The sequence below is a fragment of the Condylostylus longicornis genome, unplaced genomic scaffold (assembly GCF_029603195.1).
Source record: "Condylostylus longicornis isolate FDR11 unplaced genomic scaffold, ASM2960319v2 ptg000004l, whole genome shotgun sequence".
NCBI classification, from domain to species: Eukaryota; Metazoa; Arthropoda; class Insecta; order Diptera; family Dolichopodidae; genus Condylostylus; species Condylostylus longicornis.
In genome coordinates this window covers 21,721,546-21,741,235 of record NW_026577973.1, presented here as the reverse complement: position 1 = coordinate 21,741,235, position 19,690 = coordinate 21,721,546, and the positions used below count along the sequence as shown (strand labels likewise).

The 19,690-nt window shown below is 22.4% G+C and overlaps 1 protein-coding gene across 2 annotated transcripts in view; it reads right to left on the bottom strand.

Moving 5' to 3' along the window:
- Positions 1–19,690, bottom strand: part of LOC129613644 (pre-mRNA-splicing factor ATP-dependent RNA helicase PRP16) — a 46,173-nt gene that overhangs the window by 12,061 nt on the left and 14,422 nt on the right. The window contains exon 1 of one of the 2 annotated variants that reach the window (XM_055527805.1): positions 1,762–1,809. The exons of the other annotated variant lie outside the window; for it this stretch is intronic. The gene's annotated coding sequence lies outside the window, so the exon portion shown is untranslated. Of the gene's footprint in view, positions 1–1,761; positions 1,810–19,690 lie in introns of those variants that run through there. 2 annotated transcript variants of the gene reach the window in all.

Below are 19,690 nucleotides of genomic sequence, written 5' to 3'. Positions count from 1 at the left end.
GGAGATTTAAAAATATTTTAATTTTTTAAATGTCAAAGCGTTTATGAAATCTCTTAATTTGAACATTTTAATAAGCCGATCTTTAATTATTGCTCTTTTAAGAAAAAAATTACAAATTCTATACATTTTATCGTAAGTTATCTGGTCTAAAACTTATAAAAACAATTATAAATTTCTAATTTTCACAAAAAAAAAAAAATAAATAATTTTTTATCTCATTTTTCTGTAAATAGTAAACTTCTTTTTAATTTAATTTTCAATAGAAACAAAAACAAATAAATCGGTTTTTATTAAATTTTTAACCATTAATTCGTTGTTTACCTTTTGATTGACTATTTATTATTCACGATATTTGAAAAATGCTTAGATATAAGCTAAAAAAATACAATAATATTCTTTTAATACACACTTAGTTTCTAAATTATGTACACATATATGTATGCAAATATGTATACGTATGTAAAAAGTGCTAATTGATCATGGCTACGAATATTAATACATATATTTAATAATAATTTAATTAGAAGTTAACCTTCGTCAGTAATCGGCCATTTTATGGACAAAATATAAATGAGGAAAGATATCTTGAGTTTTTAAAGTAAATTCAAAGTAATTATGTCTAAATGTGGAATGAAAGAGACATTTAAGTCTTACCATGACGATAACCTCAAACAAAAATCATTATTTACACCAGTTGACTACATGAAACTGCCCAAAATTTTTAAAACTTTCTATTTAAGGGTCTACCGCTTAATCGGATTCAATATATCTGGGGTACAATTTGATTAAAAATATTAGAAGTTCAAGTTGAATAAATACCTGTAAATAGTTAAAAAACAGGATTTTCTGACTAAAAGGAGAGATAATAGCCCTAAAGTTACACAAATAGCTTGTTGTTTTGATGCGATCGTTTCAAGGAAAGTTAAAAAGAAAGCACAAACCTTTTACGCTATTAAATTAAAATTTTTAAAAATTTTGTGTAACTTTGTGCATTATTAAACTTTGTCGTACATGTAAATCTGAGTGCTCGTATAATTTTTCTTATCTTTTCTTTGATTTAACAAAAAACCTTATTTTTTCAATTTATATTAAAAATTTTGTTGTAAAGTATTAATAAAATAATTAAATTATAAGTATTTTAAAAAAAAAAAATTTTCAGATATTAGAATAAAATTTCGGAAATTCAAAAAAACCCCAAAAAATTTTTTGGTCGTAAACAACTGAATGTTTCTAAAAGTACATACATATGTATGTGTACGCATATGTACATATCCACTTTTGTAGCTAAAATTCTAATTTAATTATCGTTATCACAGACAAAATCCTACATAATGTTCACATATCTGTATACACATACATATTTCTACTTACAAAAATTAGGCCGCAAACAAGTCATAATTTTTAGGAGAGCTTTAATACAAGTGCATAAATTGACAAATTATTTGAGCAAAATATTCAAATATAAGCGAAGTAAAAGATTTATTTTTAGAGTTAAACAAAATATCTTAAATTTAAATTATTTTTTTTTCTATTACTTTGAAATCTGCCTTACTTTCTTAAAATCATTAAAAGTTATGAATCTAAGTTACTTAGGTTATATAATAATAAACACATAATATGTATACGTAAGTACATAATATATGTACATAAATTTGTATATTCGTAAAAATTGATATTCATTACTGCCCGGTTAATTAGAATAATTAAAACAGGTATAGAAAACCTTATACTTTAATTATTTCACATTTTTCAAATACTTACATACTTATGTGTAATATTAATATTGAACAAGAAGTTTTAAATAAGTAGTTATGCGCAAACACGTTTAGATACTTATGAGAAAATAAATTCGTTCAGAAATTATGTATTGCACATATTTACATGCATATTTGTATATAAAATTTCTATACAATGGAATATAAATTGTCTAAGTGTGAAAATTAAATAAAAATGTATAAAATAAATAAGCTATTGTAAACATATGTACATACATATATGATTTAATTGATAGAGTATAAATTTTATTATATTTCTAGTTTTATTATATTGAAAAAAAAACTAAATTGCATTTGCATATTTATAGATATGGCGCCAAAAATATAATTGCATGCCTTGGTAGGTATTTGAAAATAACAAAACATGAAAGCTTTTAAAATATACGATTAATTAATAGAAAACTGTAAACATTGTACGTATGTAAGCTTTTCTATCTATACATTTTATACCTATATAATGTTTATCAATACATACAAACATACATAAATCGTAGTTTTTACAAAGAGTTGTATGATAATTTTATAAACAAATTTTATAAACAAATATTGTCGACCACTTTAAGCTCATTTTATCTATACATATGTATGTATGTATCTATTAACGAAATTCATTTATTATTGGAGTAACATACGATTTACCGAAATTTATTTGCTACAAAATTTACGAATATGGAAATACGTAGAGGTTTTTTTTTAATTGTTTTTGAAATTTTTATTTATCCGACAAAGATACAATTAATGTACATATATTAGAGATACAATTATTTTCTGTCAGTTCAAATTTATTAAATAGTTCGAATTGTAACATTTTATTTTGGAAAAGTTTATTATTATTATCAGACTAATTTTTAAGCCAAACATCGACTATCATTCAAAATAACATTGCGAGAAAAAGCAAAACCATCATAATTAAGATGCGCAAAATAATTGACCTGCAAAAATTGTTTTAATTTTTTTTTTCTGTTCGATATCAATAAATAATTACTGATTATATTAGTCTTTGAGATACGACATCTTCTAATACAACATTTCGAGTTACAATGTTGCGACATTATTTCTGACACGATATTAAAAATTTTTTAATTTTTTGACATATTTTACTGATTTTGGAGTAAAAATCTATAGCAAATTTAGTTAAATATCGGGGTCTAAAGCACATACTTACTTCAATAATGAATTCTTTTTAGTTAAAAACACTAGTCAGTAGTTAAGCATGGGAATCGAAGTGATATTTTGTTGTTTTTTTTACTTTTGTTACTTTAAAAAAAAGACATGTGAATTAATGACAAAAATATTTTGCCAAATTCACTTTTTGTTTTCATACATTTTTTTCCTCCTCAAGCGGCAATTCAAGTTACGATTTTCAATTCTGGTCCTGCAACCAAAAGTGTCGTATCTCGATGACATACACAGTGTATTATTTGTAGGGGAATAACTTTTCTATTATTTTTAAGTCATGATAAATGTTAATAATCCCGCATTATATTAAACAAATAAACTAAGTTAATTCAATTAAAAAATAAATAAATATTCGATTAATATTAAACAATAAATTTAAGTTTATTCTAAAATTTAAAAAAAAACAAGTAATCTGAAAAAATGCCTCTTTTCAACCTCTTTCTGATTGAAAAAAAAGAACGACCCGTTTTTTCGTTCAAATCCTCCTCATACCAAAAATAAAAATTTCTATTTTAAAACAACTGCTTATAATACTTTTGGTACCAGAATACAGCAAAAAAAAATTTATATCAAACTCTTTACAGTGTTTATTTTTAGTTTTTAAAACATAATATTTACATTCTTTTGTGAAAAATAATATTGAAAAAATAAAATAAATATGTATATAATATTTGCGTTGCAAATTTAAATATATTTTATTTTATATTTAATTAAAATTATTTTACGGTATGGTATCAATTTTAATAATAATGAATGATTAATTAATTATAGGTATTATAATCAGTGCTGTAGTCGTAAAATTAGCATAGGGTATACGCTTGAGAATATAAATTTTTGGTAAAAATAAACAATGTTATTTTTAATTATATTATTATTTGAAAAAAAGACGTAAAATATTACATACAACTTTTACAAACACCACAAACACCAACTTTTCATCAACAATTAAAAACAATTTAAATAAGCTTTTAAGCCAGTATCAATAAACTTACTTAAAGAAGTTTTCAAAATTGATCATATTTTTTTGAAAATCAATGTTATTTTGTCAACAGCTTTTGCTAACTTCAAATAAACTAAAGAATATGCAAAATTAACGTCCACAATAACGTAGTTTAGCATGGTTACCATAGCAACTTTAGTTAAAGAAGAGTATTTGATAAAATTCAAATATATTTTCAACTGTATAGAATTAGAAGAAAATCGTTTTAAATCGAAAACCAAATTGTGTATGTATTAGTTTATATCACTGCTGGATAAATACTGCATTGGTAATAAGAGAACATCTATCTTGAAGAAGTCGTTTTTACTTTTTTTTGTAAATGATTTTAACATCAGAAAATATAACTTTATTTTTATTTAAACTTTAATTTTTTAACATATTTTCTATTAAGCAAACATAATAACTTTTAAATATTAGGAAAGTTTAAAGTTTTCATTTCATTGTGGTTTTAAACAAAATTACCACTTTCAAAAATTAAAGGTTCGGTTATATTCGTTTTCCGTTTTTCGTTAAAGGAGGCTTGTTTGATCTTGTAGTTGATATATTTTTCCCAAGAAATTTTTACTAAATTAATGAAATATTTTGTGTGAATTGTTAATTTGAAAATTTTTTGCAATTTTTCAGTACAATTTTTATTATCATTTTTTTTTTACTATTACAAAGAAAGAAAATAATAAATTTTTAATAAGAAATTTGAACAAAATCATAGGGTATACGCTATTTTTAAGTAAAACCACTAGGTATGCGCTATCTAATTTTTAAAAGCATAGGGTATACGGCGTATACCCCCGTATACCCTCCACTACAGCACTGATTATAATATAAAAATTTTTGTAAATAACAAAAATCAAGTAGAAAATATTTACATATTTGTAATTTTTGTTTACTATTTACAAATAAAGAATTTTTTATATCCAAAAATAAACTGCCGTGCTGCCATAATTGGAAAATATTTTGCTTAAATTATACATACGTATGTATGTATAATTTAATATACTTTCTTTTTTATTTTTATTTCGATTCATTTATCATTAATTTATTTATAATAGAGTGGTATGGTCTTACATTTGATATTCTTTAAAATCTATATTGTGTAAGAATAATATTATTGAAATTCGAAACTTTTTCAAAACAACCAACCAACTATAAAAAGAATTGAAATTAATATTGAATGAATTTAATTATTAAATTTTTTCATACTAATTATTAAGAAAATAATCTAATTTAGATTTAAAATTTATTATTGGAAAATATTAACTGTTCTAAGTATGTACTTATATATGCAGTTTAAAATTTTATTAAAAGTTTGAAAGCTCATTGAGATATAAATGATAAACTTGTAATACATACATAGATAGAAATACATAGATGAATGCTTTATGTCAGACGCTATACTATAAAATATCATGTATGTATTATGTACATATAAGATGGATTCTGCATTACTGAATTTCTGAATTATTAAATAAGATATTAAATTTGAAAGTTACGTTATTCTATACTTCAAACATTTCAAGTTGGTAAGAAGTACAAGAACAATTTTTGGTTAAAAAAGTAAAAAGTTGCTCCTTTTTTGAAAATTTTTTATACATTTGCTTAGAAATATTTAATTTATCGAACAACATTTGCTTTGATATTAATTATTGTAGAAAAAAAACGCCGATTTTTTGAATATGTAAATGTACACTAAAATTCTTATTTACTTCGATAGTTAAATTCTTAATATCGTATATTATTATGCGGTATAAATACGTTAGTTATAATTTATTTATAATGTATTTATAATTAAATTGAATTCATTGTATCCCAAATGCATACATACATATGTAAGTGATTCCCATAGATTTGTAGACAATGTACGTTATTTATACTTTGGGTGTGTTCTTAAAAAAGCTTAATTTATTTTCAAATGCTAATTCTAATAGATGAGTCAATTAAATTAGGTGCTTATGCACTTGAAATAAACTTATTCCTTTTGAATTTGTAAAGAGATCAAATTTGAATTTAAAAGAGATTTTTGATAAGAAAAAAACATAAAAATTAAATTTTCTTAAAATATTAAAAAAAGTTTTTTATAATTTCACTACTTATTATAAAAACGATTAAAGCTTTAAATTTTATTAATGAAACTAAAAATTAATATACAAATTTTATTATTGTACACAATATCGTAAATATTGTGTACAATATCGTACATATTTACATATGTGTGCATTGCATAGCACACATATGTACACAAATTATTAAAAAATGTCCATATAGTAAACAAAATATTTAATTTACTCTGAAAGAGGGATAATGAACTCATCAATATGAGTTCAAATCTAAATCATGTTTAAAAAGCTTTTAACGACATTAATAGTCTGAAAACAAACTACATACATATTTGTTTATTTATTCTACATTAAAAGTTTTTATATAAATTAGATTAAATAATAAATTTACAATCATTTAATAATTAACCTACAATTTATAACAATTAATTTTATTTTTTAACAGAAAACACAAACAACAGAAGACAATAAAATTTCAATCAAACTAAATTTTAAATATTATAAAGCTCGAATGGGTTGAATTAAAAATAAAAACTATGTTATCTACTCAAAGAAAATGTAATTATAAAATGTAATCAAAATAAAATTCACATATTTCAAGTTTTAATTAAAATTATATTTTAAAAAATTGGAAAAAAAAAACTAGTTGTCAATATCATAAAATTAGCAAATTGTACAGACATATTATATATATGTATATATGTATATATTTTATTTAAAAATCCAAAAATTTTAAAATTTATCACAACCTTATTTTGATCTTTCGATCTAACTGTATAATATACGAAGTCTGAATTTTTTTTAGTATTAAAAAATAATGTTTGTTTTTCACTATTTTTTTAATGAAGTAATTTAAATGTTTGAAAAATATGCATATTACGATCAAATATAGAAAATATACGATGTACATATATATATAATAAATGATCATTAATTATACATAAAACTAGGTATACATATATGACCCCCAAAACAGGTCAGCAAGCTTATCGAATTAAAATACGCAAAAATTATATGTTGTCTATAAGCTTTGGGATTTAAATACAAATTAAACGATTCTAACTATAATGTAGAGCCTCCATAAAGATAATTTGCAATAAATGCGTAAGGATTTGTTTCTATTTTTAAATATGTAATTTTATAATATACAAAGTTATTCACAAAATATTGAAAAGGTCTAGACAACATTACTTATCTAAATATTATTATAAAAACAAAACACTATATTATATATTCACACGTATATATTTCCACATCTAAAATGAATCTATTTTATTATCATAATCGTATCTATAAAGTATTGATTAAAGCACTCGTATCACAAAAATAACAATTTCTGTATCCACAAGTAAGAATTTTAGATGCCTAATTTGGTGTTATTAAGCTAACAGGTCGTATTTCTTTTTTATTTTGAATAAAATTAAAATTTATGATTGTGAACTTTTTTATTGCATATATACATATATATGTATATATACATGTTAAGATAAAACGTAAAGTTGGAATGTCTTTCTCTTCTATGAAATTTATATATGTATAATTTGTAAATTATTATTGTTTCATCCCAATATAGAAAAGCACTTTTGGCAGTTTAATTTAAAAAAAATATTTTTGAGTTTATATTCTTCAACATCACTGTATATATTATACAACAAATATCTGTATACATAATATTATCAAAGAATATCTATAATAAGTATATTAACTTTTTAAAAGCCTTCTCCTAGCACTTTTGTTACTCATTTTACTGGGAATATGAAATTAAATTAAAAAAGTTTTGGTTTTAATAAAAAAACATACTGCCCAAATCATGTAAAAAAAAAAGAAAAATTGAAAAAGTCTCAAAGAGTGATATCATTTTCATAACCTCTCTCTTTTTAAATATGGGTCAGAAGTAGTTTTTCAAGCCTTTTTTGTTGTATTTAAGTTCTTGGGTAAAATTCAGGAATACATATTGTGAATAATATCCGTCCGACTTGTTCAGAAAATACATAGCTTAAACTTCATACTCGTTCTCATTACGATATATACTACTCTTAACGTCTACTTTTTTATGTATAATTTTGAAATTACTACTAATTTTTTAAGTTATAAAATACAACTTTTTCACACTCTGAACTTGGAATGTATAATAAAAGTTACAACTCAACTTTTACAACACATTTAATATTTCTTATTGTAGTTAATATGGGAACAAAATTAGAAAACCCGTACTGTTTCTCTCACAATAATTTCTATACAGACAAAATCAGGAAAAATGAATGAAGTTTTAAAGTCTTTTAACTATATAGAAATTTTAGTATAATGGTGCTTCTTAAAATTACATTACATTAGGTTTCTGTAATTTTTGAATAAAATTACTTAGTAGTATAGACATTCTTTGAATATTTCACAGATACTTGTTACTATACTCATGGTTTTTCTTAATACAGTAAAGCATATAAGCATACGTTATGTACTTGTATAAGAATAATATACACATTTATATAATTTTATATAAATTATTTTATTACGATTATAGCAAGAAAACAAAAAAAAACCGTGTTTGCATTCCAACAAAATTAATACACACAGAGCTTTTATTTTTTTCATTTTAGATTGCTATAAATAGCCCATTTGAAAAAGAAAAAAATACACAATATATCTACATACATACATATATACATATATATTATGTTTTCCATAAAAATTAGCTAAAAATAGCATTTATTTTTTGTCTTTTTATTGTAATTAAAGATTGACATACCGTCAAACTTTAGATATTATTTTTTAATGCTTAGTTTTTTAATTATCAGGGATGTTACTACTAAAATTCCAATGTACACACATGTAAGAAATTTTTAGAACTCATTTTTTTCATACAATATTTTCAAGTAAATAATTTTTTAATTATAAATGAATGACATATACATACATACATACATTAATCTAAAACTATTTTTAAATGAACTTTTTATTATTATGACTGACACAACCAACATATACATATACGAGTTTGTATGTATATAAACTGCGCGCATAATTAAAAAAATTATTTTAAATACGACGATAATTTGAAATTGGCCAAACATTTCATTAAATTCCGTTATAATTTCGACACCACGTTTTCTTAATTAAATATACATACTCGCGATATATACACAGTTGATTTAATTAATCATCTATGCTTACAAAATGTTCTTGACTTTTTTTAGGGCATAAAGAATTATTAAACTAATTATAATATTTACTATAATTATAAAAGTGTACTATAATTTAAATCAAAGTATATATACTAATAAGTAATTCGACTCGTTCCATTCCGTTAGTTTTCATTTGCATCTTGCTTCCAAATTCTTAAAATATTCCATTTTTTTTAGAAATAGATTGTAATAAGAGTTGTGTAGGCAAGAAAGAAACAAAATATTGTAAACAAACGAGTGTATCAAAAACATTGAACTGAAATAAAATTAAATTAAGTTAGGTAAAAAATTCGAGTGTATGAAACCAAAAGAGTTTGAAATTTCATGTATGAATGTACACATGCATGTTCCTGGTACAGTAGATACACAGTATCAGGTGAAAAAAAGATGTATGCACACTGATTACTTTATGAAATATAGTTATTACCGATTCATTTAAAAGAACAAAGCTTTCCACATCTCTTGGCAACAAATGAAATTTTCGTGTCGGCTTTTTTGCCTCACACACAATACTACATCCCAAACAATTCAAATAATTTTTACCCATTATTATAAAAAATTTTTTTTTTTCACAACTACTTAAAATTTTTTTTAATATTATACGTCTTTTTAAAATTTATTTTTATTATTTTTCATATAAATTATAATAATTTTTTTTAAACACTTTTTTTCCGCTTCGCTTTTACAATATGAATACAACTTTTTTACCACCTTGTACTGGAATGAATTACAGAAATTATTGTGTCGCTTTTAAAATTCTTAATATTTTTCCCTATACTTTATATACGAGCAAATAATAAAGTGTCGCCTTTCAAAATACATTATAAAAAAACAGGTTGACATCTATTGCGTACTCTTTCCCTCTCCCAAAAATTCTTATGTGTATAAAAATGAAAATAACAAGGTATGCTAACTTTTTTAACTAAGGGAATTTTTTGTATACAAATATTGGTGAGTGATTGCATTAGTGTGGTGTAAACGGAGAGTCGAACTACTTGTTAGTAGATATACTTTGATTTAAATATCTTGACTCATAATATACTTACAATGTATAAGTACATAATATGTATATATGTACATACGCTCACATAGATTCTTCAAATCAAACCAAAATTAAACACCTATTTACTATCTTGTCCGATCAACGTTATTTCTTATTTTTTAGTTTAGAAATTTCTAGTTTAAATTTAATTTTAGGTGCTAATTTGAAAAAGAAAAATCAAATTTTTTCGCATCAAATTGTTTCTGTGATATTATGTACGTATCTATAATATAGTCATTATTTTTATTATTATTATTAATTTATAAGGCTAGTGTATACATATTATTGCTGAAATTCTGCACCTTGAAATTTATAAAAATTATTACATTATTATGTACATATGTTTTGCTTCTACACACACATGTACATTGTATTACATATTGTGTTGTGCCATCTCTGATAGATTATTTTACTATGTTATGCTATTAACATATTATTTATCACGTTAGATACATTTGTAAATGTGTGTATATATATGATTGCATATGTTATACTGTTATATTGTTATATTATTATGTTGTTATATTGTAACATTATAATGCCATATATTATTGAAAATTTGTTATTTTTTTATTTGTGTGTATAATTTTAAATTATAGTACGTACGTAAATGTACGACAAACAACAGAACATTGTGAATCAATAAAAAAAGCACATTTTTAATATTAAGTATGTATGTATGTATAAAAAAAAATTTTAAAAGACAACAGAGAGAATTTAAAAATCACTGCTATTGCTTTGCTCCTTTTGCTCTTTTTCTCTTATTTAATAAGAAAAATTTGTTTTAAACTCAATTTATTTTTATTTATTTATTTTTTATTTTTATATTAAGATATTCTCATTGGAAAGAAAAGTGAAGTGGAGGAACGATGAACGAAGTAAAGAAAAACAAAAACAGACCTCTTATAAATCCCACATTCCCACATTGTTTTAAAAAAAAAACAAATAATGATAAATAAATTATAGACGATAAAAATTTTAAACATACATTTATATGTATGTATGTATGTATGTATGGATTTCATTTTTGTAGGATTTATAATGTACGTACATAAACATCTGTACATACACACATATGCATATGCACTTTTATTTAAAAATAACAATAATTTGTATAATAAGTATAAGAATGCGAAAAGATGTGAAATATAGATTCTTTCTTACATACATACATGCATACATATTAAATAAAATAAATTTAATTTAAGTATGTAAGAATGTATGTGGTTATGTATAACATTTTTACAACGATTTTCTTTCATTGTTTTTCTTTTTGTATTTTCTTTTATTATTATTCTTTCTTTTTTTGTTTAAATGCGGCGCAATTCATTATTGTCGTTGATATTTTCATTGCTTTTTTAATATCGCATAAGTATTTACTAAGTATGCAAATATATAAGTATGCATGTACATATCCATATGTATAAAATCATATTATACAATATGTATAGCATATTATAAATTAAATTAAAATTAAATTTAAGTCAAAATTAACGTGAGTTATTTGTAAATACTTGAATTGAAAAACTGATAATAATTTCTATAAATTATATCGTAGATAATCATATCTTATATAAACAGAATAATAAATAAATTTTATGTGAAAATATACTAAATATAAGTACATGTATATATACATACATATACGTATGTATATATGATGTATGTAGGTAAGTACGTAGGTATTTATAAACTAATTTTTGTACCTACATTAATTATATTATGGCTTTAGATAAAAGACAAACTTTTTTTTTATTTTTAATTTTAAATATTACAATGATAATCGATTCTACTTTATACTATGTATACGTACCTATTTATGTACATATGTACATAATTCAATTCAATAATTCCATGCATTAAGTTTTATATATGTATACATATATTATGTGCATAATGTACGAGTATGTATGTATAAATAATTAATATAGCATTTCATTTTCTTGTAAATTAACAATAAATTTTAAAAATATTATAAGAACAATTTATTAATACAGCTATATGCAGATGTATGTATATTATATTATTCTCGCAATGTGCATAGCTTACACTTATGTATGTATGTTATTAACCGAAAATAATATAAAAAAATATATTTATTGAAATTAATTTTATATCTTTTTTTTTTGTAAAATACATAAATTTATTGTAAATTTCAAATAAGTTGAAACAATGAGTTGGATTTTTGTATTGTGTTCCTACTTGCGAACTTTAAGTTACAATTAAATTTTGAATATGTGAACATAAACATTTTGTAAGTAAATGTAGAGGAAATAAGAACTACAATGTAACAAAAAAAAATAGTTGTTAAACTTTATAATATGTATCATAAACGTTTTCTTGCTGCATGCTTTTAGGGCGAGCAAACAAACGAACCATTATTAAAAGAACCATTAACATAATAGTTGAATTTGACGGCTTAATTTGGTCAGTTGGAATAAAAACCTATGTTTTTTTTAATAGGAGCATATTTTCTATTACTTGTGTGATTTTACAGAAATTCGATACAAAATTATTTAGTTTCAAAGATTTTGCCTTTAATTGACAACATTTGCCTTTAATTTTATAGAAAATATGTATGTAAAGAATCTTTTTATATAATCGACATATTTCTGTTCAGGAAATAAACAGTTGCTTGGTAGTATACAATGATATTTTTCTTGGTTTATAGAGATTTGTGTATTATGAACAATTTACAAGATTAACTTATGGGATTTAGAGTATAGTTAAGATTTCACTTTTTTTTTTATTTTATATACACATACTTTAATTAATACACGATCCTTTTAACTCTTTTCGATTTTGACCGCATCTATTATTAATTATTAAGAGATCAAATAATGTATAAATACATAATGAAAAATAAAAAATTATTTTCTTTTTTACTTTACTACTGATTATAGTGTACAATGTCCAGCGATCTATAAAAATGATTTAACAATAATAAATAAAAATTAAAAAAAAAAAATATCTCTAATTCTTTTATCTGCAAATATAAATAAAAAGTGGGTAAGTATAATACATACAATTAAAGTCAATTGACATATGAATTTACGTTATACAATCAATCGGCATGACTTTATTACATTCTAATTAAATAATAAAAAAAATAATATGTTATACCGTTTACTTATATAAAATATGTATTTATATAGAGATGGGTATATATGTGTTACAAGTAGTTGCATTTGATTATTGTTTAAAGTCTAAAAATATGTATATTAAATTAAAACTTACTCATTAAGTTTAAGCAGTTTAAATATAGACACTATAAACTTAAAAATATTTTATCAATTTCATTAAAACTCTGATACTTCGTAAGCTTAAAAAATATTAAAGTTATTACTAATAATAGAAATCGTCACGTAATAAAATATAGAAATTTACATGAATTAATATTTTATAAAATACAAATATTCTGTTCTAAATATTATAAATGTACAATAAACTGTTATCAAATTCTAAACGATAGTAGTAATAATCAATTTAATTAAGGTTTGTTCTTTTATCAATTTACAATTAATGTTTGTTATTAAGAAAATTTAAATATTTTTCGTAAGTCAATTTTAATTTGACTGAAAAACTGACACTTTTACATTTTAATGGATGAGAATGTAAAATAATGCTGCCTTCAAACAAGTGGTTAGTAAAATAACATATTTGAGGGCTTAGACTTCGCATTTATACAATTTTAGCTCTAAAGAATAAAAACAATCGCACATTAAAGTAATTCTCTCATGGCCATAAAATTTAGAAGCTAATAATATAGAGTTTGGAATTTTACAGCTAACTAATTCAGTTAAAGCATAACTGAGCATAAGTTAGGACATAGCTTTTGGGTAGGACAAAGATTACTGTTACATTTTTCCTTCGATATAGAGAAAACAGCGTCGAAGAAATAGTGAAATCAATTTTCGAAACTTTTTGGCAATTTTGTTGGGTAGAAGAATTATAACTTGAGAAAGAATTGCAAAGAAATTCCGTTCTTTGATAATTTATTTATTATATTAATATAATTAGCTAAGCTCTAATATTAAATATCAATTATCAATATTTGTAAAATGTTGAAATCAAGCATTGATCCGAGTCGCCGTGTGGGAGAAAAAGTATTTTAAAAGTAATCAAAAACCGATTTTTTGATAACGATGAATTAGGGTCAATTCGACAGGCTGGTATTTGTTTGTATGTAGATTCTGAAGATGAAAGAAGGAGTGACTCTTGACCTTTTCGCGTTTATAAAATTTTCAAATTAGTTTTTTTTTGTTGGCTACTGTAGTTTGTCAAGTATTTGTTTAAGTTTCTTCACAATTTGGAAGAATTATAATTTGAAGGAGAGAAGGAATATTGAAAAAATTTGTTCTAAAAAATCATTTTTTCAGCAAAATCAGTTTGTGTACAACATTTTAAACGATGTAGAATTTTTGTAACAAACGAACAGATGAAGAGTTTGTTACAAAAAAAAAGCATATTTCAAAATTTTAGGTCTTTGGAAAAAGCTTATTTGTACCTAAGTTCTTCTTGTGGAAAGGTATTTTACTATTGAAATTAATCTTATTTTTTAAATTTTTATAATAAATTTTACTGGCAAATGGCGGGCTTTTTTTAAATTTTAGAGAATCTTGACAAATCTTTTAAATTTTGAAACTGGAATATTTTCACTTTCCATAACATGTCTTTCATTTGGAGTTAATAAACTATTCGATCAGCCACATACTTTATATTCTAATTTAAATTCTAGTAAGAATTATTTTCGAATTCCTAAAATTAATTTTATAAATTAAATAGTTTATGTATAAATAAATATTAATAGACCTAAAAATTTTCTTATATTATATTTTATCCAATTTTGAATTCTTATTTATTTCGAATTAGAATTTTGAATACCTATCATATTTTTATTTAAAATATAACGAGAATTGCAAAATAATATTCTTCCTATATATTATTCCTTATAAATTCTATTTAAATCTACTATTGTAAAAATTCCCTTTTCGTTGCTTTTTAAATCAAAAACGACAAAATCTCAAGGACTAACAACCTCAATGAAAAAGAGTAATATGAAATAATGAAGAGAATGTATTTAATACACAAGTATAATACAAATATGTATTATATATATAAGACTCCTTTTAAGGACATATACATATATTATATTATGAAAATTATTATAATTTATATGCCACGGGTTTGCAGTTTAGGAGGGTATATTACAAATAAAAAATATTAAACCGTATGAAAAAAAGAGATAAAGATATTATATATGCATATGTATGTATGAGTATAGAGATAGAAATATTAAAGATAGAAATTCTTTAATTTACGTTTCGTTGAATTTAAGAAAAACAAGGATTAGTGAAATAAAACAAAAACATAAAAATTAAAAAAATACAAACAACGCGTGGAGGCGTCCTTGTCAATTGGTTTGTTTTTTTTTTGCATAATACGTGTAAGTAATAAAGTATCTAAGGTACATGCATTAAAATAATCATTAACATTTCCAACACATTTTATATTTTTTTAAAAAGGTAAACATTACCAGGCAATTAAAATAAAAGTTAATGGACAATTTTTGATAGTTATTTTTAAATATTTGAAAAAAAAATTGGCAAATCAAAACTCAAAGATCCGTTGGATTTCCTGGCAAATAAGACAATCAAAACAATGAATCAGTACTACCAACATAGCATTTAACAAAAAAAAAATAAAGGAAATATTAATTTTATGTAAATTCAAAATTAAAAAATTTTATGTAGTTTCAAAAAATTTAATTCAAGGTAAAAAAATATAGATTTATACTACGTAGTTTCATTATATTTGGTGATATTCAAAAATATAAAAAATATATATTGCATGCTTTTCGGAGGAAACACAAAAATTCAAAAGGGTCTTTAAAAAAATAGTCAAATTCGAAATTGAAATTTTATTAATTTTAAGAGGTAATAATTCAGAAGAGGAAAAAAATCGAAAAAAGACCTCTTCTTATAAATTAAATAAATCACCAATATGTCTAGAAGGAAGGTTCTAAGATTTCAAATTACTACAACTTAATATAACGATTAATTATAACACCATTTATACTTCCCAAGTCTACTGAATATTTTTTGACATACGTATCAATAAAAAGAAAATAAAAAGGCAAATTACGTCGAACTTTAGGAAAATCTCAATTTTCAATTGTTTTTTTTTTTTTTGTTTTATAATAGATCGAAATCGAATTATTAGAAACCTATAAATGCTAATAAATAATTATCGTGCCTACGTGTGTATGTCATGATAAAATACAATAATATTAATTTATCAATAATGCGTACTAACTTTTTTCGATATAAAAAATTCTTTTATTGTATATAATGTAATATGTATGTATATGTACTTGCAAGAAGATAGATATGGTAAGTACATAATTTACGATCATAATAATAGGAATAATAACAATAGTTTTTCCAACAAAAAAACAAGAAGAGAAAGAATTCAATAAATTTTCATAAAAGTAACAGTAATTTGTAATTGAAGAGTTCACTTAACTAAAGTTTAGCTACGAACGAACTTATGATAAAAGTTTATTTATAATCTTATATTATTTTGAAAATTGCATATACATATGTACATATATGTATGCCTTATTAATGTATGTATTATATTATAAGCTTTAACTTAATATTAGTACTTTATGTAGTATATTTAGTTAGTATGATACCTCATCTCAGAGACGAGTAATAATTTAAATTTTCAAGTTACATTTTATCGAAAAGCAAATCGAGAGATAATATTTCATACGAGTATTCACTTCTTACTCCTACTTTTTTTCAATATTATGTTTTATTCATATGTATTGGCGTTTATGTATGTATGTATATGTAAATGATATAAGCTCTTTGTAAATGGTTTTAAGCTCTTTCAGTTTTAAATGATGTAAAATGTAAATTTGAAAATATGCAATTATAATAGAGTGTTTAAAACAATACTTGTATCATAATGTGTTCTTGTATCATACTTGTATTAAATTGCAATTATTTTAGGATTATTACAAAAATATTAGTAAAGGTATACATATATTAGATTATATAAGTGTTATAAATAATTATAAAATGCTAGTAACAATAATTTTTACATAGAATGTCTCTTTTAACCTTAGAATCTTTGAGATTCTAAGGTAAAAAGAGCTTTCATCAGCAATTATACAATTATTATTTGATGTTTGTCAGGATTTAAAGATAAAACCAGCCTACCTTTTAGTTCTAGACTCAATTTTCTTTTGTTATTATTTTATTAAGATTGCAAGTTTTTATCTTATCTTTTAACATTTTTTATTCATCCACCCACGTACAATAATTTCACAATATTACACAACACATGTGAATAAGAGCTTAACTATATAAATGCGACAAAATTTCTAAAATTACTACTTTTTAAAATTTCTTTTTCTTTTCTTACTTTCAAACGTTTGCAGGCTAAAGTAAAGTCTTCATACCATTGATTACAGAAATTGAAGAAAATTTGGTTATTGATAGTATCGATATCTATTATTGCTCTAATATGTATTATTGCAAAAATAGTGCATCCATCAACGGAATTTATTTGTTAGATTTATACATACATAATATTATTTACATGTAAAAAACATTTAGATGTTTATTAGATGTTTATTTTTCAGCTTTTTAATTTTTCACTGCAAGTAAAATTATAAAACACTATGGGATTTCACAAGCAACTCTGAGATAGGCAATCATAATTATGTTTGTACTTACATATGTAAGTACTCAAAATTTTATAGCAATATAGTTATACTAAAATTTTCTATAAATTTCAAAAGCCCTTGAAGAGTGTTTGAGACCAAAATATGAAAAATTATAACAATTTATTTTTATACAAAACATATGTACATATTTTTTAAATATTATAATAAAGTAATTTATAATTATACATAAATCGATACGTATACATATATACATATGTATCTAAAATATGTCATACAAAGTATATAATATGTTTAAAAGTTTTATATAGAAAAATATAAAAAATTCTTATCGTTTTACAAAACACTGACCTTAATTTACTTATATTTATATTATGTACATTCGTACACATTATTATTTATAATAAGTAAGTATATATAAACGTACATACATATATACATAATATACTAAAAAAATACAAAAAAAAACTGTTTTTTGTTATAAACCGGTTAAAGCTATTCCGGAACAAATTCATTTTCGTTTTCGGAAACAAGAGAAAAAAGATTCTCTCCTATAGGTATTATAAATTATTTAAGAAACGCATATAAAATAGATTACAAAAATGTTAATTAATTCTAAAAAATTTAACGCATTGCACATGTTATAAGTACGTACAACAGTACATATTTTTGAAAAATTTTGCCGAAATTCAATTCATGGGTACACATATGTAAGTTAAATATCCTTGACCGAAAAAATCATTATTAAATTTGTAAATATGTAGGTACATACATATATAAAATTTATGTACTAATTTAGATTAAAAAGTTATTCGATTTTTTTTTTAATAACTATAAAGCTTCAACCAATACTTTTCCAAACGATTATAATATTGTAAATTGTATATAAACTCATAATATATTTAAATACGTACAAAATATGTAAGTACATAATGTATAAAATATCTAAAAACGGGAGTCTACATTATATATTCGGATTTTACAATGTGCAAGCACATAAATATGTAAGTAAATGTGTATGTATCAAATATATTATATAGAAATTTTTTTTATTACATACAAATATACAAGCAAAATACACGTTAATATATAGTATTGTTTACCAATTTATTTACCTTTTGACTCTTTTTTATTATTTTTACTTGTATTTCTGATATCTAAAAATCAATAATAAAAGCTCTAATATACTATTATTTGTAAACAATAATTTATTCAAAAATATTTTCGACCATCAAATTAATCCCAAAAAATATATATGTATATATATATATGTATGTATAAGAACAAGTAGGTAAACGTAAAATAGATAGTGTGAGTATCTTTAAAAATGTATCTTTTTTTTATAAAATATGTGTGTATATGTATAATAATGTATAGCTCAGTTCAGTTTTGTTTACCTTCTCACTAATACTTTTACAAACCAACACAAAAAAGAAAATAAAATATGATTCAGTGTTCTTACCTATTTTTCAAATGGTATCAAACTTAAATGAAGTGTACTATACATGTGATTAATGTAATACATTAAAAATAATCTTATTTCAATCTACATATATGGGATTATAATATATTCTAATAAATTTTATGATTTAATCGAAAATTTTAATATTTGAATTACAATTATTATGACTAAGACAAAATAATGTTGTAAATATTTATTCAATTGAATTTTCATAATTATGTTCTCTGAAAATTACATAAAGGAGGGCACAAATAATATAACACGTTTATCTTATCAAAAAAAATTATAAGAACAAATTTT